The 19,376-nt window shown below is 44.5% G+C and overlaps 1 protein-coding gene across 2 annotated transcripts in view; it reads left to right on the forward strand.

The window, feature by feature from the left end:
* jcada (junctional cadherin 5 associated a) overlaps window positions 1–19,376 on the forward strand; it is a 294,400-nt gene that overhangs the window by 71,889 nt on the left and 203,135 nt on the right. The window contains exon 3 of one of the 2 annotated variants that reach the window (XM_048560759.2): window positions 1,125–1,296. The gene's annotated coding sequence lies outside the window, so the exon portion shown is untranslated. Of the gene's footprint in view, window positions 1–1,124; window positions 1,297–5,222; window positions 5,311–19,376 lie in introns of those variants that run through there. The other variant, XM_048560776.2, reaches the window with a different exon arrangement.

Below are 19,376 nucleotides of genomic sequence, written 5' to 3' on the forward strand. Positions count from 1 at the left end.
ACATTGACCTCTTGTAGATTGGCCTTGCTGGCTGAGCCATCCAAACCTGGAAAAGTCAAGACATAGGAATCGACATTATAGTGCTTCACTGAACTGTATCTGAAGCATGAATGTGTTCAGTAACCAAACTGGGTAAAATACCTGGGTGTGGTTTTGCTAGAATACACAGTCTGGTTGTCATCTTTTATGACTATTTTTCTACTGTTTTGCTGTATTGACTAACTAACCGTTTGATGACCGCTCAATGCCGAGCCCATTAAAACCCTGTGTCCATTTAAACTTTATCCTTAGCAAACTCAAAGCAATTTACGGAATTAATGTGAGAGTCACCTCTTCAACCTTATATGTGTATTTTATCGTTCTTTTCACTTATCTGTGATAAATATTGTCTGTTATTGCAGCTCTATAAAACCCTGGTTAGACCACGCTCGGAATATTGTGTTCAGTTCTGGTCACCTCATTATAGGAAGGATGTGGAAGCTTTAGAGAGGGTGCAGAGGAGATTAACCAGCATGCTGCCTGGAATGGAGGGCAGGTTTTACGAGGAAAGGTTGATGGAGCTAGGGCTTTTCTCATTGGAGCAAGGAAGGATGAGAGTGACTTGATAGAGGTGTACAAGATGATGAGTGGATAGTCAGAGACTTTTTCCCAGTACGGAAATGACTATCACGAGGGGGCATAATTTTAAGGTCATTGGAGGATGGTACAGAGGAGATGCCAGAGGTAGGTTCTTTATACAGAGTGGTGGGTATGTGGAATGCGCTGCCGGTAGTGGTAAGAGAGTCAAATACATTAGGGATATTTCAGCGACCATTGGATAGGCACATGGATGACAGTAAAATGAAGGGTATACAGGTTAGTTTGACCTTAGAGTAGGATAATATGTCAGCACAACATCGTGGGCCAAAGGGCCTGTACTGTGTTGTACTGTTCTATGTTCTATGTTCTTCTCCTGTCCATTTAAAAATATTTCCACATCATCGTAAATGTCCCAAGATGCAGCCTCAGAAGCAATCTCCCTGTTAGTTTGATGTCAACAGCAAATTGGGCCAGACTAGGCTCTAGAAAACATTAGCCCTCTACTGAGTGATGTCAAATAAATTATTTTCTCTCTAATGTTACAGCACCTCGCAGAAGAGAGCTGGGAATGGGATCATTTTTAACATGTCCTAACTTAAACAATTATGAAATGAACTCTGCTTAAGACGTTTAGACCAACACACGGACTATTCTCCATACAGTAAAGAACGGATCTACATGACAAAAGTTTAATTGGTATAATGTCACCATTCTTGGGTAAGTGGTTAATTGCTACACTCCTCCATTCAGCACCATAAAAATTACAGCCCCGGAGGTCCTCAGCTAAAATTATAAGGCTTCTCCGTATCTTTGTATATGTCTCGATTTCAAAAAAAAACTTATCTACTTCCCTTTTAAGTTAAGTTAGTCTGTATCTCAATAGCCATTTCTTGGGAAACATTCATTTGTCTAATGGTCTTCTGAGTGATAAAAATTCTTATATTTTGCCTCAAATGATCATTTGCAGCCAGTGTTATCAACAAACTGAAACATTTTTGACATGTTGTGTAATGCAGTGAGAATTCCTTTCTGATAAAGTGTATGCATCAACATTCTGCTTCTCTCGTTTTAATGTTAGTAAGACTGGAGAGAATACAGTATTGAAGACTTTCGGCGATAATATGTGGCTAATCTGTTCGACTTCCTGTTATTGTTATTTGACTATGTGGAAAACCTGTGTTATGAATTATACAAAGTAGGCACAGCAAGATATCTGTCTCCGTCACCCACTCCCCCAGCATAAGGAGTTTACGGATTAAAGGCTAGAAAGAGCGCCATGGGCAAAAAGAGGGCCATGGGTAAGGAAACGGTCATTGAGTAGGGAGAAAGCTACAGGAAGAAGGCAACAGAGAAGAGGAAGGCCCTGAGAAACATGTTCCAGGAGAAGAATAAGGTCATTGTTATAACTGAGGTATGGGGGGTTAAGCACTGCTTGGCAACTTGCTGCAATAAAGTCTTGTAATGGGTTTTCAACTCACAAACTTTGATAAGAGAAGATTCAGAGAAAGAGAGAGAGAGTTAAAGATGGTTGCCCCTGTATGTGTTCTCTCTCTGTCTGTGGTCAAAACCTATACAGTTTAATTCCACAAACCTCCCTCTGAAAACATTGCACACTCAGTGATTCTATTCATCCAGCTAATTGTTGCTGGTAGACAATATCCTTATAGTTTTGAAAAGTGGAAAGTTCAATATATATGTCTAGCTGATAATACTATAAATTAATATTTTAGTGAACACATCTCCACTGCACTCTGGACAGTTAGAAAGCCATGGAGACAGATAGGAGGGAGCCCTGGAGAAGAGAAAACATATCCAGATAATTGTTAAGATCAGAAATCACACAACACCAGCTTACGGTTCCAAGATAATCCAGCTTAAAACCAGCTTACGGTTCAACAGGTTTATTTGAAAACACACGCTTTAGAAGCCTTACTCCTCCTTCAGGTGTTAGTGAGGGAGGTAGTATCTGACACAATTTATAAGTAAAAGATCAGAGGTTCACACAACTGATGGGGGTGAACTAAACAAACCTAAGGTGCTGTTAAATCTTTAATCCGTTGGAAAGTTTTAACTAATTTATATGTACATGTGAATGAATTCAAACTTCCACTTTGCTGTTGTGATTGAGAAGTAGTTGCTAAATGAAATTTGTAAAAACCCTTTTTTCTTGTAGAATGTCACTTCTCATTGCATGGAAAAAAAAATGCTGTTTTATCTCACGGAACCATTCTGGATAATTAATGCTATGTGAGGTGTTTTGGGACATTCAAAAGAAATGTGAGTGCCATTAGAAATCTATTGTTTTACCTTTTAGAGAAGTCAGCAATAGTGCAAACTGCTGGGGATTAATGGATTAATAGGTTTATAACATTTTCTCTCATGCAACTAAGAATCTTGTAAGGAAGGTGCTGATTGCTAAGCTTACTGCAGGAACTGTGGAATTTCATCAGAGTCTGATGGAGACCAGAAGTTTTGTCTCAGTGAAGAGGTTTCTAAGTGTGATTTTTACAACTGCAAGTTTTCAAAATCTGACGCCATTCATTGTACTCAATTACATTTTGAGATATGACAGTGCCATGGGGTTTTGTGTGGAATTTACGTTCAATGCAATAGTTTCACACTTGCAGAGCTTTATGTGGCTTGCTGTAGAGTTAGAGATTCTACATACCGCATGTGTGGAGGAGGTATGCGTGAATGCATAGCCCAGGGTATGGTGTTACCATGGGGCAAGAACAGTATGCGGGGGCAGACTGCATGGGGATTGACAACCACAAGGGAGAATGTGGGATTACATGGGAGAGATCACACTGAAGATAGTCATGTAAGTTATGAGGAGGGTGCAAAGAGGTTTCAAGATAACTGGGACAGGGTAAGTGAATGAATTAAAACATGACAAATAGAACATATTGCAAATAACCATGAAGTTATCTACTGTAGTAGAAGGAGGCAGACAGAATATTTCTTACATGGTGACAGTTTGAGAATTGTTGTTCCAAGGGTATCTGGGCATCCTCGTTCTTAAAAGCTAGCATGCAGATGTAATAGTCAGCAAGAAAGACAAATGGTATGTTGGCATTCATCGCAAAGGGATTTAATTGCAGAGGTAAGGACATCTTGTTCAACTGCAAAGGCCCCATGCAGTTTTGGTCTCCTTATCCAAGGAAGGATATCTTGCCTTAGTGCAATGGAGGTTCACCAGATTCGATTTTCTGAAGAGGAAGATTGAAAAATCGAGTCTATATCCTGTGGAATTTTGAAGAATGAGAGGGAATTCCATTGAAATTTACAAAGGTCTTATAGGACATGACAGTCTGGATATAGACAGTATGGTCATCTTGGCTGGTAAGTCCAGAACCATGGAATATAACCTAATAATATCAAGAGATTTGGTAACAGAACGGGAAAATGGTGTTGAGGTGGGTGATCAGCTATGAGTTGTGTGGCAGAGCAGATTGGATGAACTGAATGGCCTACTCTTGTTCTCACGTAGTGGCATAGGAAGTGATGGATAGGGAATGGGAAGGAGGTGATAGGAGAAGGATGAAATAAGTGAGATGGATGTGGCGTGAAAGGGCTCTCAGGGGAAGGATGAAATGGCATAGAGTAGGAATTTAAGGAAGTACAACTGCTATAAAGGAACCAATTTCACCACTTGCTTTGTGTGTCTCTTTTTGGAGATCAATTATTTTGAAGCCTAGATATGAACAGGAGAACAGGAATAGCTATTCAGTTCATGCTATATAGATTGTCACTGCATATACTTACCTGAATGCCTCAATCATCTACTTGTATGCAGTGACATAGATTACAATCTGCAGGAGAAAACCATACTTTCAGTGTTGGATCAGTAATGATAATTCTTTTATTGTTAAAATTTGATTAATTTACTCTCAACGCACAATAATTTATATACTGTCAGTCCTACTTGTACAGTAATTTCAGTTCTGTATTTCAGCTTCGAACAAGTGAGAGCGCCCTTACACTTCACTGTCTTTCTCACAAAATCTATTGAGTCACCCTGATAGAACTCTCTTCGTTGCAGTCCTGTCCAATTGTAATAGTATATCATTGATTGACACTGCAGGTGTCTGAGTTTGAAATAATAGAAATGACTATGACATCAGTTCAACAGGAACATTAAAATAAAACATTACAAATGCTTGAAATCTGAAATAAAAACTAAAAATTTTGAAACATCGACATAAAGTCATTGACTTGAAATATTATCTCCTTTTCTGTCTTCACATGTGCTGCCTGACCTGCTAAGTGTTTCCATCATTTTCTGCTTTAAATTTTGAATGGATTAAGCTTGGGTTAATTTCAAGTCCTCATTTTGTTCCTGGTTGTTAAACTGGCAGACATCTGCCTTAGATACCAATTACCAAGTTAGTACCTTTCCAGTAATTTTGGCAAAGAATAAGCTTGCAATTATTCTCAAAATATTTTGCATGTTTGCTTTTGAAGTGCATTCACTGCTGGCTGGTTTCTGGGCAAAACAGCAATCAATTTTCAGCCGGCAGGGGCCCTCAAGCAGCAGCCAGATGAATTATTAAATTGTGAGTGGAGGATGAATGTTGGTCACAAGACTGGGAGACTGCTAAGCTTCTGTAGAAAAGTGCCAAGGGATTCTTTTGTCCATCCAAGCAAAGGAGGTGGGGCCTCAGCTAAATATCTCAACTAAAAGACTGCGGCCTAGAAATTAGATTCTGCTCCACAAGGCTGCACATCAAGGTAAGCATAATGCTTAACACAGAACATTTCAGTTGTTTTCAGGGCCATTAGTTTGTTGTTGTTTGCCAAACATAACTGTATACAGACTGCAGGCAATTCAGAAAACAGTTAGGCCTTATTTGCAAAGACCTAACACCCATTTCACCTAAACCTGTGTTGCATGAGGAAGTGATAGTATTTTGCTAATGTCACAAGAATATTAATCCAGAAGCCAAGGTTAATTTTCTGAGAGCATGGATTTAAATCCCATCTCAGCATCGGTGGAATTTAAGACCAAAAATATAAAGCTAGTCTCAGTATTGGTAACCATGGCAACTATCATCAATTGTCACAAAAACCCATCTGGTTTACTACTATCCTTTTAAAGAAGGAAATTTGTTGCTATCCTTACCTGGTCTAACCCACCTGTAACTCCAGACCCATAGCAAGGTGGTTGATGATTGTCAGAACATAGAACATAAAAAAGTACAGCACAGTACAGGCCCTTCGGCTCACGATGTTGTGCCGTGGAATAATCCTAATCCAAAACTAAAATAACCTAACCTACATTCCCCTCAATTCACTGCCGTCCGTGCGCATGTCCAGCAGTCGCTTAAATGTCACTAATGACTCCGCTTCCACGACTACCACTGGCAAACTATTCCATGCGCTCACAACTGTCTGGGTGAAGAATCTCCCTCTGATGTCTCCTCTATACCTTCCTCCTAACACCTTAAAACTATGACCCCTCGTGGCAGTCAATCCTGGGGAAGAGTCTCTGGCTATCGACGCTATCCATGCCTCTCATTACCGTGTACACCTCGATCAGGTTACCTCTCTTCCTCCTTCTCTCCAGAGAGAAAAGTCCGAGCTCAGTCAACCTCTCATAAGACAAGCCCTCCAGTCCAGGCAGCATCATGATAAACCTCCTTTGCACCCTCTCCAAAGCCTCCACATCTTTCCTATAATAGGGCGACCAGAACTGGACACAATATTCCAAGTGTGGTCTCACCAGGGTTTTGTAGAGCTGCAGCATAACCTCGCGGCTCTTAAACTCGATCTCCCTGTTAATGAAAGCCAAAACACCATATGCTTTCTGAACAACCTTATCCACCTGGGTGGCAACTTTGAGGGAGCTATGCACTTGAACACCAAGATCCCGCTGTTCCTCCACACTGCCGAGAATCCTGCCTTTAATCCTATATTCAGCATTTAAGTTCGACCTTCCAAAATGCATCACTTCGCATTTATCCAGGTTGAACTCCATCTGCCATTTCTCAGCCCAGCTCTGCATTCTGTCAATGTCTCGCTGAAGCCTGCAATAGCCCTCGATGCTATCAATGGCACCTCCAACCTTTGTGTCATCAGCAAACATACTAACCCACCCCTCAACCTCCTCATCCAAGTCATTTATAAAAACTACAAAGAGCAGAGGCCCAAGAACAGAGCCCTGTGGGACACCACTCAGCACTGACCTCCAGGCAGAATACTTACTATCTACAACCACTCTCTGCCTCCTGTCAGCCAACCAATTCTGAATCCAGATAGGCAAATCACCCTGTATCCCATACCTCCTGACTTTATGAATGAGCCTGCCATGGGGAACCTTATTGAATGCCTTGCTGAAGTCCATGTACACCACATCCACTGCTCGACCCTCATCAACCTGTCTCGTGATCTCCTCAAAGAACTCAATAAGATTTGTGAGGCACGACCTGCCCCTCACAAAGCCATGCTGACTTCCTTAAATCATGCAATGCTTTTCCAAATAGTCATAAATCCTATCCCTCAGTATTCTTTCCAAAACCTTGTTGACCACAGATGTAGGACTGACTGGTCTGTAATTTCCAGGGATTTCCCTATTCCCTTTTTTGAAAAGAGGAACAACATTTGCCTCCCTCCAATCTTCTGGTACGGAAGAGTTGGAAGCCATCACTGCATTCAAAGGCTATCAATTGAAGGGATAGACTACAAATGCTAAGCTCGCCAATGCCTCTCACATCTCATGAAAGAATAAGGGAAAGAAGTGGCCTCCATTCCAGTGCTGCTGGAGCAGGCATCTCCCATCCTTAACCTTTCAACTCCTTTTTCCTGAGCAAAAGATAGGATCCATACAATTGATCCTAAAGTCAGATCAGTGTAGAACTCTGTCTCATATTACAGCAGTGACTCTTCTACAGAAGTATCTCATTGCCAAAGTGCACATTTAGAGATTGTGAGGTTATGAAAAGTGCTATATGAATGCGAATACTGAAAGAGCTGCAGATGCTGTAAATCAGGAACAAAAACAGAAGTTGCTGGAAAAGCTCAGCAAGTCTAGCAGTATCTGTGAAGAAAAATCGGAGTTAACGTTTGGGTCCAGCGACTCTTACTCAGAACTGATGGTAGCTAGGAAAATGTTCGTTTATATGCAGAAGATAGGGTGGGGGGAGGGGGTGAGGAGTAAACGATAAGTGGGGCTAGAGCCCAGAAAGAGAGAAGAACAGTCAGACAGACAAAGGAGTTGATAGCAATTTGGCTAGGAGGGTGAATAGCTGTTAATGGGGGCTGTTGGTGACTAACAATAGGCAGTGTGTAATGTCAGATTGTGACAACAAGGCTTGGTGTGTGGGGTGGGGTCTGGGACATGTGAGAGTTTAGGCCCTATAGCTATTGAACCTGATGTTGAGCCTGGAGGGCTGCAGGGTCCCCAAGTGGAAAATGAGGTGTTGTTCTTCCAACTTGCACTAAGCTGTGCTGGGACATTGCATCAAGCCAGAGACAAAGATCTTGGCCAGGGAAGAGGGTGGTTTGTTAAAGTGGCAGGCAACTGGAAGCTCAGTTCCACAGATAGCTGGTCTTGTCACATCCTGAGATCCACACTCAGTGCCATGCAGTGTCACGTGCACACTCGCGACCTTTCTCTCCAAGAGCATCGCAACTCACTGGCTCGGGTCTGCACAACTCAGCAGTTCCACTTCAATCGCCAGACTAACCAGAAACTTCTTTTCTTTTCAGGCATCAAAGTACACAAGATGCAATAACTCAGAAATACTTATGACTGCCTGGACCCTTCCATCCCTCCCTTTCCCTCTCATTCCATTCCCTCCTCCAACCCCATCTCTTGCCAAGTATTCACCATCCTACCTAGCCTTCTGCTCTCTGCCAAACGTTCTATACTCAGCAAAGGCCTCAGCTTTATCCCTCTATGTCCCCACCTTAACAAATTTCAAGCACAATATGACGTCAAACTCTCCTTTCATCGTCTTCGCCTCTGTGACCATTTCTTTAGGCAAGAGTCCTCTGCCTGTCTCAATGACCCCTTTGACCAGTTCCAACACTCACCCTCATGTGGACTCCTCCCTCTGGCCTTTTACCTGCACTCAACCTGTTCATTGAGAACCATCGATGTGACATTGGTCACCTCAATTTCTTTGCCCCCCCCCTTACTCAATCCAACTTAACTCCCTCTGAACTGATATCACCCCGTGCACTTAGATCCAACCTTTACTTTGTTTTTAAGCTTACTGATAAGGGTGATGCTGTTGTAGTCTGGCATATTGACCTCTACCTTGCAGAAGCTGAGAGCTACCTCATCCCATCTTCCCCTGGACCATGACTCCAACATGACACATCCGGCCATTGTATCAACTGGGCTACCTGGCCTCATTTCATCTGGTTTCCTCCCCTCCAACCTGATAGTCCCCCAGCCTCGCACAGTTTGCTTCCACCTCCTTCCAAAAACCCACAAACGGAACTGCCTGGGCAAACCTATTGTTTCAGCCTGCCCCTGCCTCAAAGAATTCATTTCTTCATACCTCGACTCCTCCCCTGGTCTGGTCCCCGTCCAAGTGCATCCATGATTCCTCTGACGCTTAATGCCAATTTCAGAATTTACACTTTGCCAGTTCCAACTGCCTCCTCTTTACCATGAATGTACAATCCCTTTACACATCCTTCCCTCCCCAGGATGGTCTTCGGGTTCTCTGCTTCTTCCTGGAGCAAAGGTTTGAACCATCTCCACCCAACATCACCCTCTTCCCCTTGGCCGAACTCCTCCTTCTCTTGAACTCCTTTCATTTTCTTTAGGTCAGAGGGGTGGCCTTGAGTACCTGCATGGGCCCTATTTATACCTGTCTTTCTGTGAGGTACACGGAACATTACTTGTTTCAGTCCTATTCTGGCCCCCACCCACAACTCTTTCTCCCATATATCGATGATATCATCGGTGCTGCTTCCCTCTCTCATCCAGAATTGGAAGAGTTCATTGATTTTGCTTCCAATTTCCACCCTGCCCTCACTTTCACCTGGTCAATCTCTAACTCCTCACTTCCCTTCCTCAACATGTTCAATTCTCAGGTCTGTGTGTTGCCAATTAAAGACAAAGTTCTTGTTTTAAAACTTAAACCAAGGTTGTCAGTTAATTATCAGTCATTTCTGGGGTTAGACCAGCCACTAGTATCCACAATAAACCCACTGACTCCCACAGCTACCTGGACTGTACATCCTCACACCCCACTTCCTGTAAAGACTCTGCTCTCAGTTCCGCTGTCTCCAACGTATATGCTCAGATGAGGCCAACTTCGACAAGGTAGCCTCCAAAATGTCCACCTTCTTCCTCAACCAAGGATTCCTCAGCTCCATTGTCGACAGGGCCCTCAAATGGGTCTGACCCATCTCCTGCACTTACGCCTTCACCCCTTCACTTCCATCCCATAACACTACTAGGGTTCTCCTTGTCCTTACCTACCACCCAACCAGCATCCACATCCAGAATATCATCAGCTGCCATTTCCACCACCTCCAGCAACATGCTGCCACCACCAGACACATATCCCTCTCCCTTCTGTTGACCACCTTCCACAATGTCTGTTGTGCCTGGGGGACACCCTGGTCCGCTCTTCCTTCACTCCCAACACTCCTCCACAAGCCTATGGCACCTTCTCCTACCGCTGCTGAAAGTGTAACACCTGCCCATTTACGTCCTCTGCCCCCAAACGTACCTTTCAGGTGAAGCAGCACTTTACCTTCATTTTCCACAATCTAGTCCACTGCATTTGCTGCTCACAATGTAGTGTCCGCTATATGGGGAAATGAAGTGTAGACTGGGCGCCTGTCACCTTAATACATCACTCTGTTCCCTGGCCAACATCTCTATCTCAGGCTTGCTGCAGTGTTCCAGTATTGAGTTCAATAACTTTAGCACCTAAACTCTCCAATGTCTTAGCTCCCCCAACCCCACACACCAAGCCTTATTATCAAGATAATAAAATGTGAGGCTGGATGAACACAGCAGGCCAAGCAGCATCTCAGGAGCACAAAAGCTGACGTTTTGGGCCTAGACCCTTCATCAGAGAGGGGGATGGGGAGAGGGAACTGGAATAAATAGGGAGAGAGGGGGAGGCGGACCGAAGATGGAGAGTAAAGAAGATAGGTGGAGAGAGTATAGGTGGGGAGGTAGGGAGGGGATAGGTCAGTCCAGGGAAGATGGACAGGTCAAGGAGGTGGGATGAGGTTAGTAGGTAGCTGGGGGTGCGGCTTGGGGTAGGAGGAAGGGATGGGTGAGAGGAAGAACAGGTTAGGGAGGCAGAGACAGGTTGGACTGGTTTTGGAATGCAGTGGGTGGGGGGGAAGAGCTGGGCTGGTTGTGTGGTGCAGTGGGGGGAGGGGACGAACTGGGCTGGTTTAGGGATGCAGTAGGGGAAGGGGAGATTTTGAAACTGGTGAAGTCCACATTGATACCATATGGCTGCAGCGTTCCCAGGCGGAATATGAGTTGCTGTTCCTGCAACTTTCGGGTGGCATCATTGTGGCAGTGCAGGAGGCCCATGATGGACATGTCATCTAGAGAATGGGAGGGGGAGTGGAAATGGTTTGCGACTGGGAGGTGCAGTTGTTTGTTGCGAACTGAGCGGAGGTGTTCTGCAAAGCGGTCCCCAAGCCTCCGCTTGGTTTCCCCAATGTAGAGGAAGCCGCACCGGGTACAGTGGATGCAGTATACCACATTGGCAGATGTGCAGGTGAACCTCTGCTTAATGTGCAATGTCATCTTGGGGCCTGGGATGGGGGTGAGGGAGGAGGTGTGGGGACAGGTGTAGCATTTCCTGCGGTTGCAGGGCAAGGTGCCGGGTGTGGTGGGGTTGGAGGGCAGTGTGGAGCGAACAAGGGAGTCACGGAGACAGTGGTCTCTCCGGAAAGCTGACAGGGGAGGGGATGGAAAAATGTCTTGGGTGGTGGGGTCAGATTGTAAATGGCGGAAGTGTCGGAGGATAATGCGTTGTATCCGGAGGTTGGTAGGGTGGTGTGTGAGAACGAGGGGGATCCTCTTAGGGCGGTTGTGGCGGGGGCGGGGTGTGAGGGATGTGTTGCGGGAAATACGGGAGACGCGGTCAAGGGCGTTCTCGATGACAGTGGGGGGAAAGTTGCGGTCCTTAAAGAACTTGGACATCTGGGATGTGCGGGAGTGGAATGTCTTATCGTGGGAGCAGATGCGGCGGAGGCGGAGGAATTGGGAATAGGGGATGGAATTTTTGCAGGAGGGTGGGTGGGAGGAGGTGTATTCTAGGTAGCTGTGGGAGTCGGTGGGCTTGAAATGGACATCAGTTACAAGCTGGTTGCCTGAGATGGAGACTGAGAGGTCCAGGAAGGTGAGGGATGTGCTGGAGATTGCCCAGGTGAACTGAAGGTTGGGGTGGAAGGTGTTGGTGAAGTGGATGAACTGTTCGAGCTCCTCTGGGGAGCAAGAGGCGGCGCCGATACAGTCATCAATGTACCGGAGGAAGAGGTGGGGTTTGGGGCCTGTGTAGGTGCGGACGAGGGACTGTTCCACGTAACCTACAAAGAGGCAGGCATAGCTGGGGCCCATGCGGGTGTCCATGGCCACCCCCTTAGTCTGTAGGAAGTGGGAGGAGTCAAAAGAGAAGTTGTTGAGTGTGAGGACGAGTTCAGCTCGGCGGATGAGAGTGTCGGTGGAGGGGGACTGGTCGGGCCTGCGGGATAGGAAGAAGCGGAGGGCCTTGAGGCCATCTCCATGCGGAATGCAGGTGTACAGGGACTGGACGTCCATGGAGAATACGAGGTGTTGGGGGCCAGGGAATTGGAACTCCTGGAGGAGGTGGAGGGCGTGGGTGGTGTCACGGACGTAGGTGGGGAGTTCCTGGACCAAAGGGGAAAAATGGAGTCCAGATAGGACGTCTTCCTCCGGTACATTGATGACTGTATCGGCGCCGCCTCTTGCTCCCCAAAGGAGCTCGAACAGTTCATCCACTTCACCAACACCTTCCACCCCAACCTTCAGTTCACCTGGGCAATCTCCAGCACATCCCTCACCTTCCTGGACCTCTCAGTCTCCATCTCAGGCAACCAGCTTGCTACTGATGTCCATTTCAAGCCCACCGACTCCCACAGCTACCTAGAATACACCTCCTCCCACCCACCCTCCTGCAAAAATTCCATCCCCCATTCCCAATTCCTCCGCCTCCGCCGCATCTGCTCCCACGATAAGACATTCCACTCCCGCACATCCCAGATGTCCAAGTTCTTTAAGGACCGCAACTTTCCCCCCACAGTCATCGAGAACGCCCTTGACCGCGTCTCCCATATTTCCCGCAACACATCCCTCACACCCCGCCCCCGCCACAACCGCCCCAAGAGGATCCCCCTCGTTCTCACACACCACCCTACCAACCTCCGGATACAACGCATTATCCTCCGACACTTCCGCCATTTACAATCTGACCCCACCACCCAAGACATTTTTCCATCCCCTCCCCTGTCTGCTTTCCGGAGAGACCACTCTCTCCATGACTCCCTTGTTCGCTCCACACTGCCCTCCAACCCCACCACACCCGGCACCTTGCCCTGCAACCGCAGGAAATGCTACACCTGTCCCCACACCTCCTCCCTCATCCCCATCCCAGGCCCCAAGATGACATTGCACATTAAGCAGAGGTTCACCTGCACATCTGCCAATGTGGTATACTGCATCCACTGTACCCGGTGCGGCTTCCTCTACATTGGGGAAACCAAGCGGAGGCTTGGGGACCGCTTTGCAGAACACCTCCGCTCAGTTCGCAACAAACAACTGCACCTCCCAGTCGCAAACCATTTCCACTCCCCCTCCCATTCTCTAGATGACATGTCCATCATGGGCCTCCTGCTGTGCCACAATGATGCCACCCGAAGGTTGCAGGAACAGCAACTCATATTCCGCCTGGGAACGCTGCAGCCAGATGGTATCAATGTGGACTTCACCAGTTTCAAAATCTCCCCTTCCCCTACTGCATCCCTAAACCAGCCCAGTTCGTCCCCTCCCCCCACTGCACCACACAACCAGCCCAGCTCTTCCCCCCCACCCACTGCATCCCAAAACCAGTCCAACCTGTCTCTGCCTCCCTAACCTGTTCTTCCTCTCACCCATCCCTTCCTCCTACCCCAAGCCGCACCCCCAGCTACCTACTAACCTCATCCCACCTCCTTGACCTGTCCGTCTTCCCTGGACTGACCCATCCCCTCCCTACCTCCCCACCTACACTCTCTCCACCTATCTTCTTTACTCTCCATCTTCGGTCCGCCTCCCCCTCTCTCCCTATTTGTTCCAGTTCCCTCTCCCCATCCCCCTCTCTGATGAAGAGTCTCGGCCCGAAACGTCAGCTTTTGTGTTCCTGAGATGCTGCTTGGCCTGCTGTGTTCATCCAGCCTCACATTTTATTATCTTGGAATTCTCCAGCATCTGCAGTTCCCATTATCTCTAAGCCTTATTATCATATAGTCTGACATTACTCACTACCTATTGTTAGCTACTAACAGTGCCCATTGATAATTATTCACCTTCCTAGCTAGATTGTTATCAACTTCTTTGCTTGTCCAACTGTTCTTCTTTCTCTTTGGACTCTATTCCCACCTATTGTTTACTTCTTACCCCCTCCCCCCACCCTACCTTCTGCATATAAACTGACGTTTTCCCAGCTACCATCAGTTTGAGGAAAGGTTATTGGACCCAAAGCGTTAACTCTGATTTCTCTTCTCAGATGCTGCTCGACTTGTTAAGCTGTATAAATTTGGATCCATATTTTTCTTTCTTTCTAACATATTGAGTTGTTTACTGGAATTATGGTTAAAACCTGTAAAGTGATGAAACCACACCACCTCCTTAAATAGAACGAATGCTTCCAATTTGTACAACATGGCTCCTGCAATAGCATTGGATCAGAGTAATATGTTATTGTTGGATTGTGTATAATGTATTAATTGTTTATGCTGAAACTTGAGTACTGCTGAAAAAGAAACATTTTCTTCAAGTATTTTGTCTTGTGCAAAGCGGGACCACCCGCAGAAATATATAACGTGAAGGGAAAGCAGCCATTTATACGGTGCAGGTTGGTTAGTAAGGGCATTGTGATGGAGAATGTGCCTGTAAGATGATGACTGATAATTAACTGACAATCTTGGTTAAAGTTTGAAACCAAGGAGTTTGATTTTAATTGGCCAAGGAATAGACCTGAGAATTGAACCTGTGAAATACTGTCATCTATTTTCTCAGTTAAAACTGAGAGTGTGGGTACGTACGTAGGGGTAGGGAAATGGGTCACCATGGGATGCTCTTCAGAGGGGTGGTGTGGACATATAGGACCGAATGGCCTTTTTCCACACCTTGGTTTCTATGCTTTCTATGATATCTTTTCAGTCTTCTCAGGGCAATGCCTTGACCTGGAGAGATTATAATCAGTAAGGAAGCTGTACTGAGCAACTCATGAAATTGCAGGCTGATAGGATGACGACCATCGGGACCTGGAGACCTATGTCTTAAAAAAGATGGATAATGGGATAGTTGATGTATTGGTGTCACTTTTCCAAAATGTGGAAAGATTCCATCAGACTGGAAAGTAGCAAGTAAACCCTTCTATTCAAGAAGGTGGTGAGGCATAAACCAGGAAACTGTAGGCCAAGATAACAAAGTGTGGAGCTGGATGAACACAGCAGGCCAAGCAGCATCTCAGGAGCACAAAAGCTGACGTTTCGGGCCTAGATCCTTCATCAGAGAGGGGGGTGGGGAGAGGAATAAATAGGGAGAGAGGGGGAGGCGGACTGAAGATGGAGAGAAAAGAAGATAGGTGGACAAGAGAGTTGCAGTGGGAGAGAGATCCCCTGAGGTTGGTCCGGAGGGTAACTTCTTCAGGTTAGGCATCCCGGAAGAGGCTTCGCAGTGAGGTTGAAATTGTGATCAGAGATAATGGGAACTAACTTGACATCTATTGTGGGGATGGTTATAGAATCGATCAATAAGGACATTATAAAGTGGTTAAGAAAAGTCAGCAAATTTTGTGAAGAGAAAATTCCATTTAATGAATTTATCAAACTTCTTTGAAGGAGTGATATAAACTGCAGGTAGCTGGTTCGTGTATGTACTTGGATTTCCAGAAGGCATTTGACAAGCTCCACATAGAAAGTTTTATAGAGCATTACAGCGCAGTACAGGCCCTTCGGCCCTCGATGGTGCGCCGATATCGATGCAGATGTTGCTATTGTGCAAAGTAAGAACTCAGGTATAGTGGGTAACATATTAGCATGGATTGAAGAAAACATACCAGCTAGCCAATGGACAAAATGGTCTTTTCCATAATAAGACCATGATATGGAAGAACAAAATCAAGGCTAATATGATAAACTTCAAGTCCACTTTCCTGCATTTCCCCATAACCGTTGATTCCTTATAGGTTAAACATTTATCTATCTTTGCCTTGAATACACTTAACAACACAAGCTCGACAGCCCTCTGCAGTAAAGAATTTCACAAATTCATTACTCTTTGTGAGGAAATAAAGTCTTCCTCATCTCTGTCTTGAATAGGTAACCCTTTATTCTGACAGCATGCCCCATGGTCCTAAACTCTCGCACAGTGAGAAACAAGCCCTCTTCATCTGTCCTATCAAGCCCCCTAAGGTTGCCTCTCACTCTTTTAAACTTCAATAAGTACAAGTTCAACATATTCAACCTTTCCCTCTCTATCCGGGATCAGCCGAGTGAACATTCTCTGGACTGCCTCCAATGCCTTAGTGATTATACATTCACTTCTGCCATCTAAGTCATTCATATTTGTTGTAAATAATTTGTGACCCCCGTAGCACTCCACTAGTTACCAAATTAAAATTCACCCTTCATTCAACTCTGTCTTCTATCAGTTAGCCAATTCTCTGTGCATGCTAATCTGTTACTTCTAACACCATGGGCTCTTCTCTTCTTAATTAGTCTGATATGCAGTCCCTTATCAGATGTCTTTTGCAAATCCAAATACATTACGTCGATCGAATCTCCTTTATCTATGTTGCTTATTACCTTTGCAAAAAATTCCAATGATTACATGTCATGAAGCTGTGCTGACTATACTTGACTATATTGTGCATTTCTAAATGCATTGCTATTACATCCTTTACACTTGAACATTTTTCCAGTGACAGATGATAAAATTAAGTAGATTTTTATTTTATCTTTCTCCCTTTTTGTGTGTAACATTAGCAGTTTTCTAATTCCATGCAACTTTTCCAGAATCTAAGGATTCTTGGAAGATTACTTCCAGTGAATCCACTATCTCTATATTTAATTCCTTTAAAATTCTAGTGCTTAACTCATCACAACCGGAGGATTGATCAACTTTTTCAGATTGGCAGGATTTGACAACTAGGGTCTTGCAGTGGCCTGCAATGTGTCGGTCAACTGTTTGCAATGGATGTCAATGATATAGATAAGGGGATCGAATGCGCAATGATTAAAAATGCAAAGATAGGGGAAAAATAAAGTTGTGAAGTGGAATTAAGGAGGTGGGTCAGTGAACATTTTCCAGATTGATATTTGGAAAGTGTTGGTTATCTGATGGGAAGTAATTCCTCCCAGAGTTTGGTAGAGTGATAGGTGACTTCTTTGAAGTATATAAGATCCACGATGGTCTTTAAAAGGTGAGATGGTAAAAAGATATTTTCTCCTGTGGATCAGTCCAGATCTTGTGTACACTAACATTGTCAGTTTCTCTTTGAGGTTAGACATGAGCAATTTTTTTTTCCTCTCATAAGCTTTGGAACTGCCTGTCTTGGAAGACAGTGGAACTGGGATCATTGAATATTTTTTAGGCAAATGTGGATATGTTCTTCTTAGGCAGGAGAATCAAATGTTATCAGGGTAGAAGGAAAGGTGGAATTTTGAACAAATAGTTAAACCATGATCTTATTTATTGGCAGAATAGGTTTTAAGGGCAGGATTGACCATATTCCTGGTGATAGGGAAAGACATTGATGGGACAGTTGAATATATTTGTGTATGAAACACTATCCTGCCGAACTCCTGCAGTGTTGTCCTGGGATGGAGATGAATGGCTTCCAAAAGCCACAACAATCTTACTTCATATTAAATATGCTGCCAGAGTTGCCCCCCTGATTTCCATTGACCTCAATATTACCTGGGCTACTTGATATGGTTCTCAGTCAGGTTTTGCCATCACTTCACTGACTATCACTCTCCCCTCAGCACTGCAATTCTATTCTTTTGTCCATGTTTGGACCAACACTGAAATGAAGTCAAAGGCCTTGGTGACAAACTCTGAACACTGATGAGAAGCTTATAACTGAGAAAGTGATATTGTTGGCATTATATATGACACTTTTTGGTTGATTGAGAATAGACTGATGAGGTGTTAATTTACTAGATTGGATTTGTCTGGATCATATTTTGGGATGGGAGATTCCTGGATATTTTTCTACATTGTGCAGTAAGCACCAGTGATGTAGCTGTACTGGAGATGCACCTAATTTTAAGCACAAATCTTTAGCACAAAAGCTAGTCTTTTCACAACTGGATTTGGAAGGATCACAGAGCTTTGCAATGCAACATCTATGCTCGTTGTGGGATCACTTAGCTCTGTCTACAATATATTGCTTCCCCTTAGTATGTCTTAGTCCCATAGGAATTCAGAGTCCACATCAATATCAGGAGTTTTGTCCATTCCATTCTTAATGTAGAACAGCTACAATGTGTCCATTCTCAACGGCACAGTGAAATAGCCTAACACACCACTCTGTTGTACCAAACTATTACAACTAGTACCACCTTCTCAAGACAATCAGGGATGGGCACTGAATGCGATTTTGCCAGTGCTTACGGTGAATTTCTGAGTAAAGAGACTAAGGATAAAAACCGAAAGAACTGTGGATGTTGTAAATCAGCAACAAAAACAAAGTTGCTGGAAAAGCGAAGCAGGTCTGGCAGCATCTGTGAAGGAAAAACTCGGAGCTGAAGGAAGGATCACCGGACCCAGAACGTTAACTCTCTTTTATCTTTCACAGATGCTGCCAGGCCTGACTGAGTAAGGATGGCTGATTTCCTTTCAGAAAGGGCATTATTGAACCAAATGTGTTAATTTTTATGATAATCTGGGCAGTTTTCTACTTACAGTGACCTCTAATAGCTTTTCATACCAGATTTATTTAATCAAATAACCTAAAAACTCCCAGGGACTATGGTGAGATTTGTGTTTGTGGATCATCAGTTCAGATCTCTGAATTATTCACTCAGCAACCATAGGCAATATGTTAACACTCTTCAAAGTGTATTCCAATACAATCACAAGGGCAGCACACCTCAAATGAACATTTCCAACTGCAAGTAATCAGTGGAAAAGCATCATGTGCTGACCAGGGGCAAGTCTAATGTAGCATTGTGGATTGGGACAGCTTTGGGCAAATTGAATTTTGGACAAGATTTAAAGATTGCTGAATCTCAGCAGAGGCTGGGAATAACAGCGAGAAACGGGACGGAGTTCACAACTGCGAATGAAGTCCAGGACACATTCAATTTGTAAATGAGGATTTTTTTTCTCTCTGCTGTTTTGCATTGTAGTTCTCCATTCCAGAACTAAATGAGCAAATTTGCTCAAATGTTGAAGTTTCATCTTTTAGGATGCAAATTTTAAAAAATAGGAGCAGACATTGAAAATTTGAAGCTAAATAAAGAAACAAAATAAAATACTTGAAACAGCCAACAGGTCAGGAAGCTTTTGCGAAGGGAACAGGCACTTAGTGACCTGCCAATTGCATGTTCTATGATAATTCTGTTACGATTAA

Source organism: Stegostoma tigrinum, chromosome 2 (genome assembly GCF_030684315.1).
Source record: "Stegostoma tigrinum isolate sSteTig4 chromosome 2, sSteTig4.hap1, whole genome shotgun sequence".
Lineage (NCBI taxonomy): Eukaryota > Metazoa > Chordata > Chondrichthyes > Orectolobiformes > Stegostomatidae > Stegostoma > Stegostoma tigrinum.